Source organism: Drosophila persimilis, unplaced genomic scaffold, assembly GCF_003286085.1.
Source record: "Drosophila persimilis strain 14011-0111.01,24,50 unplaced genomic scaffold, DperRS2 tig00000606-arrow-arrow-pilon, whole genome shotgun sequence".
NCBI classification, from domain to species: Eukaryota; Metazoa; Arthropoda; class Insecta; order Diptera; family Drosophilidae; genus Drosophila; species Drosophila persimilis.
The window spans coordinates 2095773-2121036 of NW_020825324.1; the positions used below are offsets into that span (position 1 = coordinate 2095773).

The 25264-nt window shown below is 38.5% G+C and overlaps 1 protein-coding gene across 1 annotated transcript in view; it reads left to right on the forward strand.

Moving 5' to 3' along the window:
* Positions 1-3451: 3451 nt before the first annotated feature.
* Positions 3452-25264, forward strand: part of LOC6597210 — a 62153-nt gene continuing 40340 nt past the window's right edge. The window contains exon 1 of the mRNA XM_002022582.2: positions 3452-3831. The gene's annotated coding sequence lies outside the window, so the exon portion shown is untranslated. The remainder of the gene's footprint in view (positions 3832-25264) is intronic.

Below are 25264 nucleotides of genomic sequence, written 5' to 3' on the forward strand. Positions count from 1 at the left end.
ATTTTCCACCGAAAGTAATAAAAATTTAATAATTTTAGCGCAGTTCAGGTGAAAGTTAACGTTGTTATTTTTAAGTTTAGATGAAATCGTTAATATTTTCCGACATTTTCCTCAAGAAGTTGAACTATTTTAATATAGGGGGCTTTAGTGGGTTAAGCCGCTGCCACCGCTGTTCGACGGTTATTCTGTGCTTCCCACCTTCTTCGCATTTACAGTTAAATTCGAGTGGAGTCTGCAGCTACAAGCTGAGCACAGGCGCACAGCGTCTACGCAACCACCGCAATGGCCTCCGCGTTCTCCCTCCTGGCCGCTGCCTTTTACCCCTTGGCCAACCATGCATTTGCAAATATGTTTCAAAGTATATATATAATAAAATGGCTTGTAAACACATCTGAAATGCAAAAATTAATTTAACGGAACATTTGATGTACTTCATAAATTACTTTGGTTGTTTTTTGCCAAAATGTATTGTTTTTTTAATTGGCAATAGTTCGCGCTCATCACAGGAAGGGGTTAAACCGATAGCGATAAAAACACCGTCAACCAAACAACAAAGCAACAAGTGCTGAAAAGTGAATTGTTAACTGTTTAACGGTTGAAAAGTTTCTAAAAAAAGTCAAAATGGATCCATTTGGAAAGTAAAAGTGATCTTTTAATTTGCACGCAATTTTTGCGTGCAATTTGAGTGCATTTTTTGCGTACAATTTGTGCTTAACATTTAAATTGTAAATGTAGCTACAACATATTTTTCGGCAACGGGAAATCTATCACTTAGGTAAATGACGAGGTGAATGACTTCCGATCCGAGGGTCTCACTCTTAGTTTTGTAACCTATTTTTATTTTTTTTTACTTTTCGATTATAAAATATTATCACAGATACATGCTGCTCAAAGGCATACTTAGACGGCCGCCAGTGGTACGGTTTGCTAGAGCACGCCTGCCATATAAGCGCAAATATCGGTACCTAGGCATCACGGTCGGCGAGCGGTTCAGTTTTCTCTCGCACATCACGCAGGGGCATTATCACAGTACTTATACTTATAATAGTATTCTGTATGGCCAACCTTATTTTCTAGAGAAAGAAATTTCAGAGCTTTAGTCAACGAGCTCGAACAGGGCTCATGGAGAGAAACAATTGAACATATTTGAAAAACACATTGAAAAATTGAAGAAACTTTAAAAAAAAAATGGATGAGAGTCACAGAAATTGTGCACTCATTTTTGATGAAATGATCATCAAACCTGAAATTGGTTATCTTGCCAATGTTGACCGAGCAATTGGTTACATAGACCTGGGAGACGGAATTTCCGATAAGGAACAATACTCCTCCAAAGCTACTGGAATGTAGAAATTGCTTGTTAGAGGGCTGGTCAATGATTACAGCTATTTTGTTAGCTCAATTTTTGTTAAAAAAAATGTAAATCACTAATACGCCCAAGCCATTGGTCAGGCGGTTAAGTGTTGCACTACAGCCAGCTTAAATGTCCGCGCTATAGTCTACGATCAGGCCGTAGTAAGGACGAAGGCTCTTGATCGATCCGCCAGTCCCTCAGTTCGTGTGGAATTACGTATATCTATTCAAGAGTGTTAGAAATAACTTCTTGAAACATGACATAATTACACCAGTCGGAAAAGCGACATGGAAAGTCATTGAAAAGTTTTATGAAGTCGATTCATTAAACTCTTTTCGCTTACAATCCGAAAAGATTTGATTACCTGAAACCCAATTTTCGAATATGGTCAGCACAGGAATTCAAATATTTGCTGATCGTGGAAGAATATTTTGATAGTCTAAAGGGCAAAATTGGGTGGCAATACCTGCCTCTGGAAATACCTGAAAAGGTAAATTTTGAGGAGAACGCTGAAAACCAAAGCTTCGCTACACAGCGTGGCCTAATTGTTTATCAAGCGGAAAGTTTAAATCGCCAATTGATAAAATTGCGGAATTCGCTGCCGTAAGAAACACATTAGGAATTGTTCTGTGCAAACGGAAAATTGGATGTACTATCTGCCAAATAATAGTGATTCCCAAGACAAGCACTTTTTGAACAGTCATTAAAACATATTGAAATATTTACTGAATCCTTTAAAGCGACTCCATGCGAACAAATATTGCAAGAAATATTATTGAAAGATGCGTTAAGAATGATGGAGTGGTTTACGGTTTCTAATCCATGCGCTTCTCATAGACACGAAATCGTAGAACACTTGATAAAAGGGTTTGTGTCTACTAATTTTAAGTGGCTCAATGATAAATTTGATAACAATAAAATTATAATAGCAGAAAAGAAGCGTAAAGTAATAAACGACGAAAATCTAATGAAATGGATAAAGGAAGGGCAGTTATATTCGGAAAAGAATAGCCCTTATGCCAAAAAAAAAAAACGGCATAATAAACGATGGCTTTTGTGAATAGAAAATATTAACAAAATGCTGAAAATCGCGCAGCCCCCTTAAATTTATAAAAATAAGCCAATTGCTGCAGAAATAAAGGCTGTCCGATTTACCATCTTTTTCATTATTGAAAAAGAAAAGATTGCTGATGAGGAAGAGTGGTGTCTTCCGAAACAGTCTCAATATGTATTATAGGATTTTAAATCTTTATTTACTCCGTATAACCAGTCGAATCCAAAAGTTCACAAAATTGGCTCGACTTCAAAATAAAGTTAATTTACCTCTCTGTTACCACTCATTTTCTTGTACATTTTGTTGACCTTTTATATTTAAACCTTGTTTTAAACACAATCCAACAGCAAAGAGTTCCTAAAATACGCATATCTTGTAGAAAATTGATCTATCAGTCGGAGAAAATAATGTGTTCCGGCATGGAAGTCTTAGCTAGCTAGTAATATTCGACGGAATACCAAAATTGAGGAATAACATATGTATAATACAACTTAAATTCGTCAGTATATTTATGGTATATTTTTAAAATGAGATGGTATATTTTAGTACATTTCTGAGGGTCGGACGGTATATTTGAACGATAAATCTGCGTTTACACTGCTTCATGATGGAATTATACAAGGTGGTCTCGGCGGCAAAAAGCCGTCCCTTAACGTATGCTAGCAATAAGTGCGAGTGAAAGGCACATAATATAGTGAGTGTGTTTTATGCAGCCATTCATGAAATGTTCTTTTACATAATATATAAATATTACTTCTAATTCTTTGATATATTTTTTTTATATGCTATAATATGTAAAATGTAATTTTGTTGTTGTCAGGACATAAGGGCTAAGAATATATAAAAAAAAATTCGTCCGTGAACAACATTCGGCATCAACAAGCCATCGTGCACTGACGATAAAGGACAACACGAACGAACTTCGGCTCCCGACGAGACCACATCGTATAATTCCATCCTGCACTGCTTGCAGCCCCCATTTGTAAACGGTTCGGTTCAGTCTCAGCCCAAGCCTCAGTCGCAGAGCTACTTTTCACAGAGCAGCTCAAGCCCCAGGGAAGGAATTTTTTTTTGCGCGTAAACTCTCAAAACGTGTTAAATTTTCAAAATCTTAGAAGTCAACGGTGTACAGAAATCAGCTGAACGCGTGAAAGCAACTAAAAATATTTTTGTTTTGGTTTTGTGCTAATCCAAGAAATAGAATTTCGAACATTTCGAAAGCGAGGTTTTGGCAATTGAGCGACAAGTTTTGAATTCCAAATTTAAATTAACCGCCAACATAACTCTATCCAAATCCTTGCCTGAGTGCAGTTCTGTGTGTGAGCCTTAAAATCCAGATTACTGGTCGAATAACAACGCATCTCACAGGAGCAGCCAATACAGTGGAACGGAGAGCGAGACAGTGAAAGCACCGCAGCAAAAGGTGAGCTCTAGCCACTTCATCAGATGGCCAAAAAGAAGATCGACAGATAAACGCCTGCATATTGTGTGCCACTATTTCGTACTATTTCTCCGAGAGTTGTTCCTTCCTTTAGTTACAATCTACGTACAAGCAATGGATTATCCGGGGATAGACATTTTTGCAGATCTCACAAGGAAACAAGTTCGATGTATTTAAGTATTTCTTTGAAAGAGCGACCAACGGACTAGACGGCCTATTAGAGCTTTATAAGAAAGAAATACATTAAGACTAAGGTACCAAATGAATGGTAGTTTTTTAAAATTTAGGATTGTTTCCCTTTTCTGATTCTCTTTGAATGTATGTATGTATATATGTATGCACGGGTATGTACATGTGTACATAATTATACGTAGGTATTCGCGTTCGTTCATTTTCCTTTCGTTCCACGAAATGGCTGACTGGAGTTTGTATTTCTTCGAGTTCAGAGATAGAACATAAAATATTTATTAATTAATAATCTCTTCGGGCTTGAATTTGTAATTAGTTCGTTCTCGTTCGTGTTCTGCTACTCTTTCATCTAAGGCTGGAATTATGTTTGATAAAACGCGGCATTAAATATGTAAATATGTAAATGTAAGAATATATATTTCTTTTACAGCCGATTCAAATAAAAAAGTGTGTTAAACATTGTCTTGGGAGCACAGCCCAATGTGTGGTCGTTCTTTCCAGCAGGTCCCTGGGATCCTTAAATTAGTTTTAACCCTCTGATCATCTCTGATTACCATGAACCAAAATGGACTGTAATAACTTTTCTCTCTCTCTCTGTTTTGACTTTAAATATATTTTTTAAAAATTAGCTTGTAACCTTGGCTCTGAACTTTTGAACTCAGCTCTTTCATCCATCTGTATTTGGAATTTTCTAACATGTACCAAAAGCAAAAAGATTTGAAAATTTGTAGCTTTGCATATGTGAAAGTCGTTAAACACCTTTTTAAAATATTTTTGCAGTGAATATGTGAGTCTTTTGATTAAAGACTTCAGGTTCTGTTTTCAACAAGTGTTTGGAGCCTGGAAGCGTCTGGGTCACCGTAAATTCAATCCGGGATATCCACTAACTCAGCTTCCCTTCCGCTTCTGCCGTTTTGCGTATGGGAGTACTCTGGCTTGTCTTTTTCAAATAATTTTCAAGCAATTTTACTTAATTGCCTTTTGCAGATAATAAATCATTTTCTTTGCAATTTGCGCTGACATCAAAAACCCGCTCTTAAGTGGAGGTCCTAACCAGAATCCAGCCCTTTCCGGGCACCCCTTGCGCCGCCCTTCCGCCCTTCCAATCAGACCTTTAGATGGCCTTAGATGGTTGCTCCTTTTTTGTGTGACGTTATCTGCTTTTTGCTAATTAACTTGGCTTGTTGCCTCTTTCCGCAAATACAGACAAAGTCATACGCACACACAGACACACAGACATTTAGACACTGGGTGACAGAAAGGGAGCAGTGGTGAGAGGGAGAGGGATTGAAACAGTGGCATGGAGGAAGTTGAATAAGCAACGTTTTCAATTTCTGTGGAATTTCAAAATCTTTTTAAAATGTTTCCAAAAGGAAGGGGTTGGGTTTTCTGCCAACATCGTCATCATGAGCAGCCGTGGCAGGTGCACGGGTGCATCGGTGTGTGTGTATGTGTGCGTCTAAAATTGATTGTAGTTGACATTTTGTTGTCTTCTTTCGATTTTGATTTATTTACTTAATATTTTGTATATTTTTACACATATCACTCGCGAGTTGCTCGGAAAAACGAAGTGGAACAGGGGAAAAGGGGGGAGAAGCTGCCACGTGGAGAGCGGCTTAAGAGTTTGTGAGAAGGTCAGGTGGCCTCTGGGTTAAGGATTTAATTTGGCCAACTAGGCGTATATGGAATTTCAATAAAGCCATTTTACCCGAGTCTCTTTGCCTCTTTTTCTTTCTCCTTCTCCAATATTTTCACTACGAAATTCGCTTACGTTTGCGGTTTTTCTTTTGGAATATTTTCTGTAATTTGCATAATGATATGCGGATATACGAGTTGTTTATTTAAATTTGTAGTACGTATATATATGGCAATAAATAATTCAAGCGAAATGAGATCAAACGCTGTGATGAGACACAAGGAGATGAGATTCAGTGTAAACCGAACAAGATTTTATGAGCTTCTGAAGTTCCTTAAATATTGCGGTAAGCAAAGTGGAATGGTAGTGGGAAGCAAATGGAAGTAGAATGGATAAATGGGGAAGCAACCGAAGAAGAATGGCTGTTAGAGATGGAAGAGAGTAGTACATGAGGGAATCTGCTGGAGAGAAATAAAGGTCAGAGCAAAATAATGATAACAAAAGAAGGAAACAATGTGAGAAAGAAGGAAAAAAAAGAAAGAACAAAATCACAGTAGCAACTAGGAAAATGGCTAAGAATAATGGCAAAAGTTTAACTAGACAAAAAGATAAAGTTAAATCAAAAAAAAAGAAGAGAAAATATGTATTTTTAAAACAACAAAAACCTAACGCGGAAGTAAAAAAACAAATAAAATATAAAAAGGTTAGAACAATAAGTACAGACAGGAACAAAAGACCGGCAAGGCCGGAAGAAAAGAAGTATAAGTTGTAGAAATGTTAAAGCCTTATGAAGATAGAGAAAAGGGATGAGAACAATTACCAAATAGAAGAAAAGTGGAGGAGAAAGACCAGTGATCAGATACTTACCACTAGGTACTCACTATAAACTTCCACACTGTATGGAATTGAATTTGCAACCCGTCTGCGTGCCATACGAGCAAAAGAAAGTAGTAAAAAAAATCCTGTCTAAACATATGCGATGACAGCATTTTCCACACCTGTAACAGGAGTGAAAAATGATAATTAAATAACAACAGAGGTAAAAGGCGTAGGGTGGAAGGGTGATGGGTGATGGGGATGGGGATGGGACGTACTCCAAAATGCTATCCTAATGGACGAACTAAAGTTTAACCAAACCGAAAATTCCGACCAACAAGAAGGGACGAAGGGCGAGGAGGGGGGCGGGGGGGATAACATAACCCGAGGGCAGCGCTCCAAGTAAAGTGGAGTAAGGCTGGATAAAGTTAACCAGAGACGACAACTTTTTTGTGCATGATGACGACAAGAGAAGACTAATGGTCGTGTACGACTCCAGACATGTGGCAGAATGTATGTATGTTCTGCTGTGGGGCACAGTAGGTGTGTGTGCCAGTATGGGTACGTGTATTGTGTGCGTGCGTGTGTGTATGACGGGCGCCTGTCAGTTGTAATGCGCTACGCAAGAAAAAAGGAAAGGAAAACAGAGAAGTTGTACAGCAGGGACAAAAACTAATGCTCCACCCATACACACGCAGTAACAGTACTGGGGAGGAGCACCGCTATCAGGACCGGGACTGTGTCTGTGTTATCCTGATTCCACTAACAACAGGTTCACATTCACACATAAAATCATCGGATCCACTGAGGGATCCCATTCCCCTCACAATCGTCGGAGCAAAAGTCGTATACATATTGGAATATTTCGGATCAATAATTATCTAAAACTCATTTCATACATATGTACATATGTATATATTTTGGAAAGTTGCTCCCAGTAATTGTAGGTTTAAAGAATGAGGATGTGATTTACTCAACCAGGCCCCTGCATCCACAATTTTTTGTCATTCAAAGTGCACTCCAAAAGTTTAATTTTGCCACTGGCACTAATTGCTAAGACATTAAATCAATAAATACATTAACAATTAGAAACCCGCTCTCGGTTGCTCTCAAAATCACTAATATATCTGATCAAATTTAATTCTTAAAAATTCTTTTTGTAAATCTTTATCAAAATATTTTAAATTTTATAACAAATCAAACGTTTTTTTTTATAAGAAACGGGTAAAATATGCGGCGGATCGAGATGTTGGTATCCAACGAAGAGTACGGGATCATAGAATAAACTCCGATTAGTCGTCGAAATAAGAAATACGGGTGGTGCCAAGTCTGATTTTATTTAACGGATTCTCGAAAAGTATTCTGAAAAAGTTCTAAAAATAGTCCTCTTATGATCCTATTTTAGTTCCATACGTTTTTCTTCAAAAACGCGACTCTATGTGATAGTGGTCGATAGAATAGCAATGTTATTTGCATTTTCGCATCTGCAGAGCATTTTCACTGGGTAGAGGTACACATGTATTACCACCCAATGCATGACATAGGAAAAATAAAAGTATCATGTCTCGAAACAATATGTCACACACACATGGCCCCACACATGCATGGATTCAACTACACGTAGAGAAACAAGTAGACAATGGCGTTGCCAGAACAATTTCAAAGCTGAAAAGAACTGTGGCAATGGGGTAGAGGAAGTGGGTTGTTAGCGGGGTAGGGCGGTAGGGCAGTAGGGAGGGCTGAGAACTGTTGTTGTTTGTCGCTGCTGAGATTGCTGAGCGAGAACAATATTCATAAATTTTTGAAATAAATGTTTACAGACACTTTGCACGATTTTATACTTTTTTTACGCTGGAAAACGCACTTGATGCATATGAGCTCTCCACGAGTACCTCTACAGTAACTTTACAGTGTCGGACAGAAGAATACGCTCGTTGTAGTACTTCTTTCGTTCTGTTGAAAACAGCCACATAATTAGTGAATATAGTAATATTTATCTAAATACGATATACAAGAGATTTTTGAGTTTAATAACCTGATTGTTTATTTTTTTTCAATGCGGCCTACCAAAATATACGGAAAGTATTGTCTCTATGCTCGAAAACAAATGCAGTTTGAAGACAAGTTTCGATCAAGTACATAGACATGTGACCGCCACTGTGTGTTCTGTGTGCACTCAAATTCACATCTCGCGGCATCGACTTGCAGCGGCTTGTCTTATTTTGAATAGCAGAAAAAAGTGTCCTCTTTGCTCGCTCTTGTCCCGACTCGGGACACTCGTACGACGGCTCATCCGAGTAGGCGGCTGGGTGGCATGCATCTGTGGGATGGTAGGTGGTGGATAGTTTATTTGCTTATTCATGCCACTTAATTTTCCCCACCTGGGACTCGTCTGTGGATTATTTTCAGCTGTCTCAGCGGCACGCTTTTTCTTTTGCTTCCGCCAAACAAATCCAATTTGAATGAACCATTTTTTTAATATTCATTTTTCTGTTTGACATCGTATTTGTATAAAGCATTTTTTTGTTATGTGATGGCTTAACTTCTTAAGAGGGTATTGGAGGCGGCATTGCTTCCCTTCCAAAACTTTGAGCTATGTTTCTTCTTACTAAATATGTATGAATATAGTGCATTTTGATTGATTGGATTGAATCTGGTTAGCTATGTGTACACTGTACAGCCTTGCCTTGGCTTTTGAAAATATTTGCTTACGACTTACAAAATTTACATTTTTGTGCTCCAGCCTTCGCATCTTTTCGTTTACGATATTGCTTCAATTAAATATATATTTCCAATTTACAAAATTTACGATAACCGGAGCATTGTCATAGTAGTAAGATAATAGATAGATCAGCGTAGGATCATAGTATGTTATATAGGTAGCATATCGCGGCATGTGTGCCCTTACCTTAGTATTATATTGGTATAATCCCAAACCAGTAGAAATATAATGCCATTCGCGATAACCGGAGCATGGTACAGTAGAAATATGTAGCTCCTTTGGAGCGATAAATATAGGAAGGTCCAATAAGTCTCAGTCCTTGAAAGTAGCCTTCTTTTCTTGTACATTTTTGGTAAGGTTACTGGGGTAATATTTGAATTTGTACTGCCACTCCTTTGACTATTTTCACGTTGTCTAACCTTTTTTGACGTGCTGCATTTTCATTAGTCAAAGAGAGTGATGGAGAGTGAGTGACCAGCATCAATGACCAAGGAAATTGTTGCGAAGAACTCATACATTTTTGATACACATTACATAGAGAATGGAACATCAATTAAACTTTTGCCGTTTTCTTCGAAATGAATACAAGAGCAAGCACCATTATAAAATATTAAAAATAAATAAAAGTGCTGGACAGCAAAGTGAGCGCAACTTCCACTCTCATTCCCCTTAAGTACGCGTAAGAGTGTGGGCAAGGGAAGGGAAAAGGGAAAGAGCCACTTGCTTAAGTGCCCTTGTAAAGCGAGATGAAGGGGTGTTATGCGTTGGTGCACTCCCTGTCTCCCAGTCTCCCAGTCTCCCCTCTCTCTCTCGTCGTCTGGGGTGAATCAATATTCGAGTGGCATGGGCTGCACAAGTGCATCCGTTGAGTACTCGTATTTCTTGAACATTATTTCGCCGATTCGTTTAGCCCGACTTCCCCTGCAAATGTACCATTTCCCTTAATTGGTCCAGTTTTTGGTGAACTTTATGGGAAACAGCTAGTAGCAAAACTAAGTAATTCCATTAGTTCAAAAAGTGCAATCCAATTGCAGCCTGCTTTTTGGCGCAAGCCTGCCTGTAAGTCATCGTTAAGGAAACATTTATTTGGCTTGAACGGTGTTTGCTAGTGTGCCTGTCTGTGGTAGGAAATTGGAGTACCTAAACTTGATTTGTAGCCCACAATGAGTGTAGGGGTATGTTCGATTCGTGTAGAAGTGTGTAACAGGAAGAAGAAAGCGTTTTCGACCGCTAATTGATTGCAAAACGGACCATTATAGTGGCGCCCTCTGCCGGAGTGAGCGAGGCATAACGTCTTCTCAGTCTTCCAATATCAGATTTATGCGTTGCGTTTTCCCTGATGCTCATTCCTGTGGATGCGAGGCAGCACCCACTTCTGCAATTGAGATCGTGGCCGCCTCTCGCATCTCGTATCTAGCGTCCCGCCTTTGTACTCCTTTTCCAGTGCTATCTTTACAATGGCTGCGTTTTGCAATTACTGTCTGGCCCCCGGATTAGTAAAGTGGCATTCCAATTTTCTGTCAGTCCATTGGCAATCCCTTTCTGTCCTGCACTTTGTGCGATATTGTCCACCCGCAGTTATTTGCTTAGCCGCAGGCAACTGCCTATCAGCACTAAAGCCAATATCAAAACAGAGCACAAACGGAATAACGGCTAAGGACACGCCTAATTTGACTGTTCGCGTTCGGCTGGGCCTTTTTTAATTACAAATAGCAAGGACTGGTACGGCCGGGTGTGGATAGTGCCTCTGCCTGTTTTATGTTCTGCCAAATATTTTACGCTAGATATGGCACACAACGAGCAATAACTATGCCTGCACATGGCCAAACTTGTGTAAAAACTGGCCGAATTTGGTCTGAAATTATCAAAGGACATGCACACTGAGGAACGGGACCGACATGAGTTACTTTATCTGGGCTTTCCAGTGACGCCCTACACCTAACATTAACTTTTTTGTCCTACCACTCGCTGGTCTGCTGCTGAGTGCATTCCATTCGTTTACAGCCAGGATGGAGTATTGCCATTTTTAAGATTAACTATCGTTTGCGGAATATTTGTGGATATGCAGATGGGATTGTTGATATGCCACTTAGCCAAAGTTTTATCCTATGAATCTGTTTTATATTTTTCTTTCGATTTACCACAATTTAACACTTCCTCACTTATACTACACTTTCGTTTTTCCTTCAAGCCTGCTCTCTGTTTGGAGAGTCATTCTTCATAAGCTTTTGATCATGAAACATCACTCAAAGTGAAAATCTCTTATGGTATTTTGACTTTACATTATTGATTTCAACTTATATAAACAAATGAGAGGGTATTGGCTTGCAAGTCATGGCAGGGAATAATATGCATCCAAAGAATTATAGTGGATATCTACATAGGGTATTGTATCGTCTTCGAGTCATGTTCTCGGATAAGATGAGACTTTTAGAATCTATGTATTTGGGACGAGATCAAAATCGGGTTGTGCACCTGGGGGATCACATGCCCAAACCTGGAATCTGCAATATATTCTTTAAAATCGTTTTTAAAATCGCTTTTTCGATTAATTTCCATTTTGCGATGTTGATAGACGCATTTTATATATGCTATTCGATCGGATAATCAGAATATCTGGCCCAGAAATATGTATGAAAATAACTTTTATTATTTAGAATGAAGGCAGTTAACGGACCTGCTGTCGTGGCCAGACCTCTCACATACATAGAAACATGTATGTCCTGCGGGAGCAGGAGTTTCTCGTTTCCTTTCCGTTTCCGTTTCCATTATGATTTCTATTATTCGCAAACTCTGCACAAATTTCGATGAAAATGGAATGAAATAAAGATTCAGCTTAGGAGAAATGATGATGATGATGATGGCAGGCAACAGCTGACGCTGGGGGTTAAAAAATGTGTGTGTGTGCGTGTGTGTGGTATGCCATAAAGCGCACATGGCCCTATGGAGTAAGTGGTCAGCCAGCTTGGAATGTTACGAAATGTGTGTGTGTGTGTGTGGATTCTGACAGGTGGTGGTTGGGTTTGGGGCTGTGGCTGGAGTTGTGGATGGTGCTTTCGGTTGGTGCGCTGAGCGCATCAGAGATGGAAGGAGCTGCTGGAGCTCTGGAGGAGCTTAACCCATAAAGAGCTCGCACTGATGTCGGTGCGGGTGCGGGAGTGGCTGCGGAAATGCTACCAGTATTGCTGCCGATTAATGACCCATTTGGCTAACTAAGGGTTAAACCCTGCTCACTCGTGTGATACTATTTAAAGAACTTTCTACCGCTATTTTCGCTTCCATTAAACACACATACACATGCGGGGGGTTGGTGTAGAAGCGGGAGCGAAGGCGATGCGAAAATAAGCAAGGAAAAGTTGTTTTAGCTTTCGTACGTGTCCACACACACACGCACACACGCACACACGTACACACCCCAGTCCCCCCACTCTTGAGCCATGCTCCACAAGTGTCGAAAAGTGTGCGCTCTCCAAACATTTGTATTCCTTCTTTCTTTTATTTCTGCTTTCTGCTCTCTGGTCTCCCCTCCGGCCAAGCCTTCGTCGGTACTTGGCACGCTTGTTGTCCTGCTCCTTAACATGGCTCTCCAGTCGAATGTCGAAGTGAGCAGAGCAGAAGCGCAGTAGAGCGATAACACCAAAATCTGAGAAACCTTTAATGCTCTTTCCTCAGAGAGACAACCGAAACGAGGGGGAACGTTATGAGTTGCTGCATACACCGCAGCTCTACATTTATACCCGATACTTAGTATGGCTCTCCTCCGGCAGACGCCGCTAATATTGAACGACACGACAAAGAGTGCGTGCGAGAGAGACAGAAAATCAGTCTGAGCGTGACGTCGGGCGCTGCGTAGCCACTAAAAATTGATTTCTTGCTTTTGGCTACAAAAATGATCCGATCTGATCCAGATTCCGCAACCTAATAGATATGGTCGTTATCTATGATTCTGCGTTTTTAGTTTTCTTTAGTATCTTCAATATTGTGGATGCAACAGTTTTTCGTCCTTTGTGGGGGCGGAAGTGGGTGGGGCGAAATTTTGCGATATACGTTTTATAGTGAGATCTAACAGGAGTGCGGATACCAAATTTGGTAACTCTAGCCTTAATAGTCTCTGAGATGTGTAAATATCCCCAGATTTTCATCCTTTGCGGGGGCGGAAGGGGGTGTGGCGAAATTTTGAAGCAAACTCGTCTCGGTCCGATATATTAGGAGTGTGGATACCAAATTTGGTTGCTCTAGCTCTTATAGTCTTTGAGCACTAGGCGCTGAAGGGGACGGACAGACAGACAGGGCTCAATCGACTCGGCTATTGATGCTGATCAAGAATATATATACTTTATGGGGTCGGAAACGATTCCTTCTGGACGTTACACACATCCATTTTCACCACAAATCTGATATACCCCAATACTCATTTTGAGTATCGGGTATAAAAAACAACTGTTTAATGGCAAAGAGTGACGGCGAAGAGAGCTTTACCTGCTGCTGATCTTTTGTATGTGGAAAAGCTTAGCTACGGTTCTCTCTCCCGCTCTTCCATGCGGCAAAAGCATGGCTTTGTTGTTCTCGGGTTAGGCTGTCGCAGTGCAGCCGTATGTCGATATACATATGTACATATATGTATGTACATATGTATTTCAATGGTACTGATTAATATTTTTTCTGCTCAGTGCAACTCTTCGTTTGCTGGGTGCGATTACAATTATTTATTTATTTTGATATATGTATGTATTTTATTTCTGATTTCGTATTGCCACCGAAATGTTCGAAGCTTATCTCCAGCTTTTTTTCACTCCGAGGGCAGCAGAAAAGAGAGTGCGGTTCGCTCTCCCTTCCTTTATCACGCTCCAATTAGTGGCATCTCAAGCAAACACTCGTTGTGTGTCTTTATTTGTGCGGATGTGGGCGCGAGGGAGGGGGAGTGGCCGAAAAGGCCTGCGGATGTTTTTCTCTGCTTTGCTTTGCTCGGCGCTGCTTACCCTCTGCCTGCCTGCCAGCCTGTTGCCTTTTGCCTGTTGTTTGCTGCTTTCTCGCCTTTTCCTTTCGGCTCTCTCCCACTAATTGAATATGCATATTTAGCTGTCAGTCATTTGGCTTGCGTAACAAACCAAAATGAAATGAAACATGAAGCCCCAAAGCCACCAACAATCCCCACTCTCGCCTCCCCGTCTTACCAGCCAAGACCCCACGGCCTTAACGATTTGCATTTGATTGCCTTGAGAAGAAATTTCATTTATCATTGCATTATTTTTGTGTCAAATGCACTCATCAACAACAGCAACAAGAGCAACAGTTGTGCCTCTGGGATATTCCCTTATGGCTGCTCATAATACAAGGAGTGCCGCCACCTTGAATAAAATATGTTTGCCTTTTTTGTCCGTAGAGAACTGCATAATTTGTTCATTTAACAGTCGATTCAGACAAACTATGAATTTATTTCTGTCCACTCCCACGCAAAGGTCACCACACCTCATGAAATCTCAGTGGAAACACTAAAAACACAAAAAATGAACTGCTAGTCAATATTGACTCCTGATAATTGAATATTTCGGTATAGGAGGTGTATACTTTTGAAATGAAGAAAATACTTTTCCGATGCCATGCGCTCGCGCTCGCTCTCTATCTCGTTCCCGTCCAGTGGCGCCTCCTGTCGCAGTGAGCGAGATACATACATATAGCAGAATGGAAGCTGTCTAGAACTGGAAAATGGTCTGTGTGTCGATGCAAAGACACCACTTGTACGACAATAGATTTGGGGAGCCAATTGTTGCAAGTAAATTGTAAAAGTATCCTAATATTAAATATTTTTTGAAGATTACGACGTTGCCATCCCTCAAGAGGGATGCCATCCTCATAGAAAATCTCTAGTCAAATCCCGTAAGCTACAGCCCACGTGCATGCCAATGCAATAGTTTAATCAACGCAAATTCAACATTGGAAAAACAATGTTAGCACAATTTTCCATATTCCGGATAATCGGATTCCCATGGCACCAGCAGAGATATTCGTACTCATGTATCTCTTAAGTTGATTACTCGCCTTGAACTATTTTGAGGCTGGGATTTGCTTCAGCTGTAGAAGGCAACCTTGCTGACTCAACCAATCTTTATAAATTGAACACTCTCATCAGCTTCAGACTGGAAGCAACCCTTTTCCCCATTTTCCTAGTCCCAGTCCCAGGCCCAGTCCCAGTCCCACTCCCAGCCCAAGCCGTACCTTGCTCACCAGCCCTTCAGCATCCACAGACAGTCAAGTGGCAATAAAGTAATAAGATTGTAAGCTCTTTCATGGTCTGGCTCTGGCACTGCTTCAGTTTCCGTCTCCCTTTAACGATTGTTTGTCGCTAACGTGCATTTAAATTAATTTAATTTTATTGCCAATTTCCATGGAGAGTCCGCAGAGGACAGGTGCCACAGAGGCCGGCTTGGAGTCAGGGCGGAGTGTGTATAGCTAGTGCTGTCGCTTACCCAATGGAAGGCTACCAGATTATCCCTGACTAACATTTTGTGGCAGCTTGAAATTACCCGGCAGTCAGCTGGTATATGCACATATGCACATATAATACTATGAGATACTATTATGTGACTTATTCCATGTATTAAAAAGCGACAAATTCATTTGGTGAGATGTGGTTATTGTGGCTGGACAGGGACAAAGCAGCCACCACATCTCTATCAATTTTTCTTGCACTTCTCATGAGAGAGGACACACCGGTGATGGCGAAGGCAAGCACGAGCTCTAGTTCTGTTCTAATGTTAATTATTGCAATCCATCAATCTTCACTTCACCTAACAACTAGCTAAAAAGCTGAAAACATGATGGAGAACATGGTGGAACATGCGCCTGGTAAACGTCCTCATTGGTTGTTTTTTTGCTTCTTGTTTGAGTGGATTGGTTGAACTCTATCAAGTCATCTATTTCGCATTATCTTGTATTATGAGGAGCATATAGAGGATGGTGCCTATCTGGAGATACGCGCTCCCTCGCTTCCTGGAGAAGGCAAAATAGGTCGTTCTCGCTCTTCTCCGTCAAATGGTGACGTTATTCTCTAACGCAAGAAGTAAGAGCATTCATACGTCGCTAAGTCAAATATAAATCAATTTTATTTTCGTAATCGTAATTACTCTTTTTATCCGAACAGAGCTGTTCGTGACAGCGTAGGGGGACTTGTAGTATATGTATACTTTTTGGTGCATAGGTGCAGTCCTATGGGTTGATCGTTCTCGGTGAGTGGCTTGCAAAAAGTTAAATGAATAGATGGGAATAACAGCCTTGACTATGGCACCTCTCAGTGGAATATTTGTATGCCGTTATGGCTCTCATCCGCATATGCAAGTTAACGTACCCAATTCCATTGAGCTCTTATACGAGTTGTAAACAATCTTTGGTTTTCCAAAACGAAAACAATTTCAATCTTGGGCCTCCGCCTAATTGATTTCTAAGATGTACAATCTCAAGCGCCCCCGCCGCAATCCCATTCTTTGACACTCGCCTAAATGGAAAACCAATGTTTGCCCACACCCGGCTTCTCATAAACAATCTCACTCCCGGCTTTCTGCAGATCCTGCACTTTAGGCCTTTTACAGTTCTCTCTTTGGATGACGAAATCTAATACTCGGGATGGCGAAATCAATTGAAATGTTTATAGAAAAACGATTCCCGAAAGGGATCAACGATGCAAAGATCAGAAAGTTCAAATCAGTCTTGATCCAGCAGCGACACCGCAAAGTCTAGCTAAATATTAAGATCGCGCAATCCCTTGGCCCGGAATTCCTTTGTGACCCTCTACTTAAATCTATATCAGTGAAGTTCGAAGTAAAATAAAAACTTTTTAAAAACACAATCCGCTACCGCAGTTGTTTAATTGGCGCCCAACGTGGGGCGACGTTGTCTAAAAAGCACCGAATGATAAAAGTGTTGCGTCGTGCCGAAACCCGAAGGACAATTAATTAATGGAATAAATCCTTCAAAATTAAAAACGCGGAGTGACTGTGTGATATAGATAAAAAAAAGTGAGATAAAAAGGAAACAAACCGGAGCTTAGGGTGTGCAAAAACAAATACAAATACAAATACAAATACAAATACAAATACAAATACAAATACAACGCAAAATACAAATAAAACAAAAAGCTAATCAAGGCAATTCGTAAATACAAAAAAAACCAAAGAAACCCAAAGTTTTTAAAAAAACAAAACCAACAAAACCGACAAAACCAAAATACAAAGAAAGTGAAACGATCAGCGAAGCCAAAGAAGGAAGACCCCCAGAAGACCCAGCTGAGCAAAGAAATTTAAGAAGGAAGACCCGTTCGAAGATCTGCCAAACTAAGAAGGACGACCCCTACCGGATATTTCGTGAGCAAGAGTTGTATTAATAAATATATAAGTTCAATTAGGATATATAAGATTATAAAAACTAACATATAAGAAAAATTAAAAGTGGATCAGCTAACTTTAGATTTTGAAAAACTAAAAATGATTAACTCTCAAGCAAGGACCGATCTCACAGCAGATCTGGTCAAACAATTGATAGCACTTCAAATTTCACAAGTACAAGAGCAAATTGTAAATTTAAAACAGCAAATAGAAACTAAATCCGATCAGGTATCGGATTATCAGGCAGAAACAATAGACGAGACAATAAGAGACGACACCACATTGAAGGTAATAGAATCCCTACCAATTTTTAATGGTGGATTAAACCAATATGTAGGATGGAGGGAAGCTGCAGAAACTGCAGTGAAGTTATATAAGAAAGGAAGTAAGCAATATTATATTGCATTAACAATTTTGAGAAACAAAATAACAGGACCAGCACATGACGCACTGACCAACCACGGGACAGTTCTAAATTTTGATGCCATACTTTCACGGCTTGACTTTGTTTACAGTGACAAGAGACCTATTTACATAATAGAACAGGAATTAAGCGTTCTCCGACAAGGGAACCTTTCAATTATAGATTTCTATAACGAGGTTAACAAGAAAATGACCTTGTTAATAAATAAGACAATAATGACTCACGGAAAGGACAGTGAGATCACCAAGGAATCAAATAAAAAAATTAGAGACAATGCCTTACGCATTTTTGTCACTGGCCTAAACGGCGGCATTGCTGAAATCCTATTTTCATTGAATCCCCCAGATTTACCGAATGCCTTAGCAAAGGTACAGGAATTGCAATCTAATAACATTCGGGCCCAATTTGCCTACCAATTCAGCGGTCCCAGAAATTCAGGGAATAATAATTTTAATACCTTAAGATTCAACCAACGACAACCTAGGACTAACAGTTCACCATTCGACCAAAAAAGGGATTTGCAGAGGAATAACATGTCTTGGGGACAACCCTATTTCTTGGGTAATAGACAACAAAATCAGGCCCCAGAACCAATGGAGGTAGACGAATCTATACAAATCCGGAACCGACAGAACAGCAATCAATTCAGGGGAAATAATAACAATAGAAATTATCGGGAGAATACTAACGGTTATTTTAGGAGAAATAATAACAATTATAGCCAAGCCCAGCATTTTAGGGCAAACGTAGTCCCGAATAATCAGTCTAACGACAATCCAGCGCAGAAAACGAAAACTAAACGAAATGTCGGAACAACCGGCTAATAAAGCAATGAGGATAAATAACATTGAGGAGGATCATTTTTTAGATCAGCCCCCGAAGTAGGTCTGCCCTACCTAAAAAGAGTAGACAAAAAATAAACAGAGAATTAAAAGTTTTGATAGATACGGGAGCAACTTCCTGTTATATAAAAAAAGGAATTTACGACAATAAAAATGAATTACCAATCTATAAGAAAGTTGCTACAGTGAATGGGTTTTCAATAATTAAATATTTCCATAATATAACAATTTTCAACACAAAGCAAGTGTTTTATGAAATAGATGGAATGGAGGCAGATTTACTAATAGGATTTAACCTATTAAAGAAAATCGGAGCGGTTATTGATACAGGAAAGGGGACTTTAAGTTATAAAGACAATGAGGAGAAACTAATATATGACGAGGTCCTTTCTTTAAACAAATTAACCTTTATAGAAGGAAAAACCATCCTTCCGTTGAAGGAATATATAATAAAAAAATATTTTGAAGAAGAAAAAGAAATGAAAAGCGATTCAGTAAAGGTAGAAGGAAGTTTATATAGCTTGGGATCAAAAAATCCTGAGCACGCCGACGAAGAATTATCCGTCAATAGTTTGGGATTCAAATATCCTGAGCCCGCCGTCGTTGAATTATCCGACATCCAAAGTTTTAATAGTTTGGGATTAAAATATCCTGAGCACGCCGTCGTTGAATTATCCGACACTAAAAGTTCGAATAGTTTGGGATTAAAGAATCCTGAACACGCCGTCGTTGAATTATCCGACAATAAACAATTTAAAAGTTTGGGATGCAAAAATCCTGAACGCGCCGTCGTAGAAATATCCGACATTCAAAATTATGCAAATTCTGAATTGAAAAAAATGAAATTGTATAACACAATAACCTACAAAGAGGACAATTTAGAAAATCTCAGAGAGAAAATGGTATCTATCATCGAAGAAGACCATGCCAATATAAATTTACAGTTACCGTTCAGAACGGATATAAAAGGAGAGATTAACACTGAACACGATAGACCGGTATATGGCAAGCAGTATCCATACGCTTATTCGGTTAACGATTTCGTTAATAACGAAATAAGTAAAATGTTAGATGAAGGTATAATCAGACCTAGTAAAAGCCCATATAATTCACCGGTAATAGTAGTACCAAAGAAGGGAGTAAATGAGGACGGAACTCCTAAGCATAGATTAGTAATAGACTTTAAGAAACTTAATGAAAACACTATACCGGATAGATACCCTATGCAAGATCCTTCAGTAATCCTTGCCAATTTAGGTAAAGCGAAATATTTCTCGGCCATTGACTTAGAGTCAGGTTTCTATCAGATTTTAATGAGGGAATCAGATATTGAAAAAACATCTTTTTCCATAAATAACGGCAAATATGAATTTCTAAGAATGCCTATGGGATTGACGAACGCTCCCAGAATTTTCCAAAGGGCAATGGACGATATACTTAGAGAACAAGTTGGGAAAACTTGTCACGTTTATATGGACGATATAATAATATTTTCAAAAACTATAGAACAACATTATAAAGATCTAATTCATATAATTCAGATATTGCAAAACGCTAACATGAAAATTTCACTTGAAAAGTCTAAATTCTTTCAATTGGAAACCAAATTTCTGGGATACATTGTTTCCCAAAATATCATTAAAACAGATCCAGACAAAATCTCCACAATACAAAACTATCCAATTCCTAAAAATATCAGAGAGCTACGTAGCTTCTTAGGACTAACAGGGTATTACAGAAAATTTGTCCGAAATTATGCCACAATTGCCAAACCTTTAACAAAATATCTGAGCGGAGTAAATGGGAAAGTTTCACGAAGGGCATCCAAGAAAGCATTAATACAGCTGGATGAACCAGCAATTGGAGCATTTAATAATTTAAAGGACAGTTTAATAGCACATATTGAATTAGTACAACCAGATTACAATAAAAAATTCACATTAACCACAGATGCATCGGACATAGCAATAGGTGCAGTTTTGTCGCAAGATGGGAATCCCATAACATTTATTTCTAAAACTTTAAGTAAAACCGAGCAATTATATGCTACTAATAAAAAAGAATTATTAGCTATTGTATGGGCATTAAAAAATTTGCGAAATTATTTATACGGAGTGAGTGGAATTGAAATACATACAGATCACCAACCTTTGTCCTTTGCAATGTCGCAAAAAAATCCAAATGTTGAAATGAAACGTTGGTATTACTTCATAGAAAGTTTCACACCAAAAATCATTTATAAGCCAGGCTCAACTAACGTAGTAGCGGACGCGTTATCTCGGATTAAAATAAATCATATGACAGATAGTGATGTCGACCAGACAGAATCAGAATCAGACATAAATACTCAGCATTCAGCAGAGAGTAGTTTCGAAAACGTCATTCAAGAGACTAGCAAGCCTCTAAACCAATTTAAACAGCAGCTACTATTAGCGCAAGGGAGATTCACAGTTCATGAGTTAGTAAGAGTTTATGAAAATACCCGACATATTATTGAATTTGATACGGTTGACAATCTGCTAATCATTTTAAAAGAATTTATTCAGCCTCACTTAACCACAGGAATACACTGCACTTTAGAAGATTTATACCTTATCCAAAATAAGCTAAAGGAAAACTTCATAAATAAATTTCTCTTCACAAGAAAGTTCCTCCAAGATGTAGTAAATTCAGAAGATAAAGCTATAATTATAGAAGAAACACATTGCAGAGCCCATAGAGGACTAGACGAAAATTACAAACAAATAACTAAGCTGTATTATTGGCCAAACCTGCACAAAAAATTAAAAGAATATATAAAAAATTGTGAGATCTGTAACAAAAACAAATATCGGAGACACCCTGTAAAAATTCCAATTGGGGAAGCTCCCATTCCAGCAAAAGAAGGAGATCAATTACACTTAGACATATACTATGCCCAAAACCTAACATTCATAACTTGTATAGATTCTTATTCCAAATACTTGGTGGTCAAGGAAATTCAAAGTAAATTAAACATTGAAAATAAGGTAATGGAAATTTTACAACACTTTCCGTTAGCAACATCATTAATGACTGACAACGAACCAAGCTTTACTTCAGCACAATTTAGATCATTCATACAAAGAAGTAACTTAACTATTTATTATGCTGATCCCAGACACAGCACCTCAAATGGTCAGGTAGAAAGGGTACATTCCACACTAACAGAAATAGCGCGGTGCATCAAGGATGAACTAAATCTAACAGATTATTCAGAAATAATAATAAGGGCGGCACTGAAATATAACCTGACGATACATTCAACGACCAATCAAATGCCATATGACATATTGTATAACAAAATAGAACACAAACATAATCCAATATTACTTAAGGAAGCTCAGACCAAAATGCTTAAGATACATAACAAAGATAGAAGAGAAAAAGATTATAAAATAGGAGAAGTAGTCTATGAAAAGAAATTCGGGGAAAGAAATAAACTTCAATCCCGATACAAAAAGCAGGTAGTTAAGGAAAATCGACCGAATAAAATTATAATCAACAATAGAAACAGAATTATACATAAAGATAACATCAAATATTAAATATTTTTTCCAGAAAATGTATGCGAATATACTAATACTGACTTTTGTTATATTGACGACTGCGGAAGTAATTGACTATACGCATAGTGACTATCTATTGCTCAAAGACGACAGAGACGTTTACACTTATGAAACATACGCTGAACTTTTCCATATTACTAATTTGAGTTTTTATAGAGAGATAATTGATAAAGAATCCAAATATGTCAACAAATCAATTAATTCAGACGATGAGTGGGAAATATCAATGGACTTAAGTCTATTAAAATTAATGATTTCAGAATTAGTTCCAAAACGGAAAGAAAGGGGAATAAATGAATTAGGTACCATTTGGAAATGGATAGCAGGCAGCCCTGATCATGACGACTTTTTGAAAATACAAAATAAAGTAAATGAATTAACTGAAAATAATAATAAACAATTTGTAATAAATTCCAAATTTTTCAAAGAAATTGAATTGCTATCAAATTCATTAAAGAATGTCATCTTCAATGAAGAAACGATACTGAGAAAGCATCGTTTAAAATTAATAACTTTTGACCTACTAAATTTAGTTGATACCATAACCCTCTTAAAAGTAAACATTTTCAATACAAAAATTTTAAATAAAAACGAAATAGAGGACATTTATAAGCATGAAAAACATAATGTTGAACTGTCTGATCTGTTGGACATTGCAACGGTTAAAATAATTCGAAATGCAGATTTAATAATCATTTACATAAAATATCCTCAAATTAAAGATATTTGCAAGTTTTACCATGCAAGAGCCATCTCACAAAATGATGGAATGTTAGTTATAAGTGAAAAAGTTTGTGAATGTAAGGAGAAATACTATTTAATGAATAATTTTAAAAGTGAAACTTTTAACAATTACGCACAAATAAATTTAAAGAGTACCTGTTTCACCAATTTACTTAATGGCTTTAAAGCCAACTGCACTAAAAAAAGGGAAAAAAAACAAAGAAATAGACATCATTCAGGATGGTGCCATATTAGTTTCAGGCAAAAATATCGTAGACAATACTACTTTGTTAGGATCGTATCTCCTTATATTCAACAACACAATTGTAATAAATAATATAAGCCACATAAATGATAAGGGTAAAATTCTAAAATATATATCGCATCATAGATATAGCGATTTTGAATTAGTTGATTATATACAATCAAATGATAAGCAATTTTCTTTTGATAATGTTAATATTTTAAATCCCCTTATAACATTAGGTAATACGGCCTTACCATTAACAACATTATTTTTAATCATTTTGATATTGTTAATGTTATTTTACTTCTGCTATAAATTAACCAAATTTGTACTTATTAAATCAATAAGAATACCGTCAGAAGAAATAGTGGAAAGCAACATTCAAATACTGTCAGAAGAAATTAGAGCTCTATCAGAACTTCAAAATGTATCGGGACGAAACATTTAAGAATGGGGGGAGTTAACGTACCCAATTCCATTGAGCTCTTATACGAGTTGTAAACAATCTTTGGTTTTCCAAAACGAAAACAATTTCAATCTTGGGCCTCCGCCTAATTGATTTCTAAGATGTACAATCTCAAGCGCCCCCGCCGCAATCCCATTCTTTGACACTCGCCTAAATGGAAAACCAATGTTTGCCCACACCCGGCTTCTCATAAACAATCTCACTCCCGGCTTTCTGCAGATCCTGCACTTTAGGCCTTTTACAGTTCTCTCTTTGGATGACGAAATCTAATACTCGGGATGGCGAAATCAATTGAAATGTTTATAGAAAAACGATTCCCGAAAGGGATCAACGATGCAAAGATCAGAAAGTTCAAATCAGTCTTGATCCAGCAGCGACACCGCAAAGTCTAGCTAAATATTAAGATCGCGCAATCCCTTGGCCCGGAATTCCTTTGTGACCCTCTACTTAAATCTATATCAGTGAAGTTCGAAGTAAAATAAAAACTTTTTAAAAACACAATCCGCTACCGCAGTTGTTTAATTTGCATACCCGTGCACCATCAATAATTGAGTTATCCTCTGAGCGTGTCCTTTTTTGCCGTTCTCTTGCCCATTTTTTTGTCCGACAACATGACAAATTTATCCTAAAGTTAATTTCCTCTCCTCCTCCTGCTCCTTGTGGCTGCTGACCCCTTTGCCCTGTCTCATGAACTTTGCACTGAGTGTGTGTGTGTCAGTTGGGATGTTCATTTTGTTGATGGTATCCTCTGGGCTGGACTGGGCTGGGCTGGTCTGGTCTGGGCTGGGCTGGGCTCCGGCTCTGGTCTCAATTTGTATACCACATTGATGAATATGTATAAATAAATTTCTATTGATTTTTCATTATTTATATTTAATAATAAATAAAGCACACACCGCTCTCGCTCTCGCTCTCGTTCTCGTTCTCCTGGGAATACGTTGACTCACCTCAAACCGAAATGGAGTGGTTCGACCACATTGGAGGGTGCTCTTTGTTTTGGGGTATACCCAGCCGACAGTGCCCTGGAATGCTGCTTAGATGCAAGGGAATGTATCTCGTAAATGTATCTTTCCCACAGTGCCATTGTATGCTTTTGACAAGAGAACTAAATTCAATTGGCTTTCAGTTGGCGCACCGCCCAAAAAAGTGTGTGACAAAAATATACAAAATATTCAAAATGTCCGTCCAACACAGAGTGTGTTTTTTTTTTGCGTTGAGCCCAAAGCTGTAGCAACAACAGCAGAAAGATTGAAGGAGAAAACAATATTGAAAATTTATTTATAGTAAAATACGCTACAGTGCACCTGTTTGCCGATGCTTTCAACACTTAGCCGAGAGGCTGCCCCTTTGTACTGTCTGTGTGTGTGTGTGTGTGTGTGTGTGTG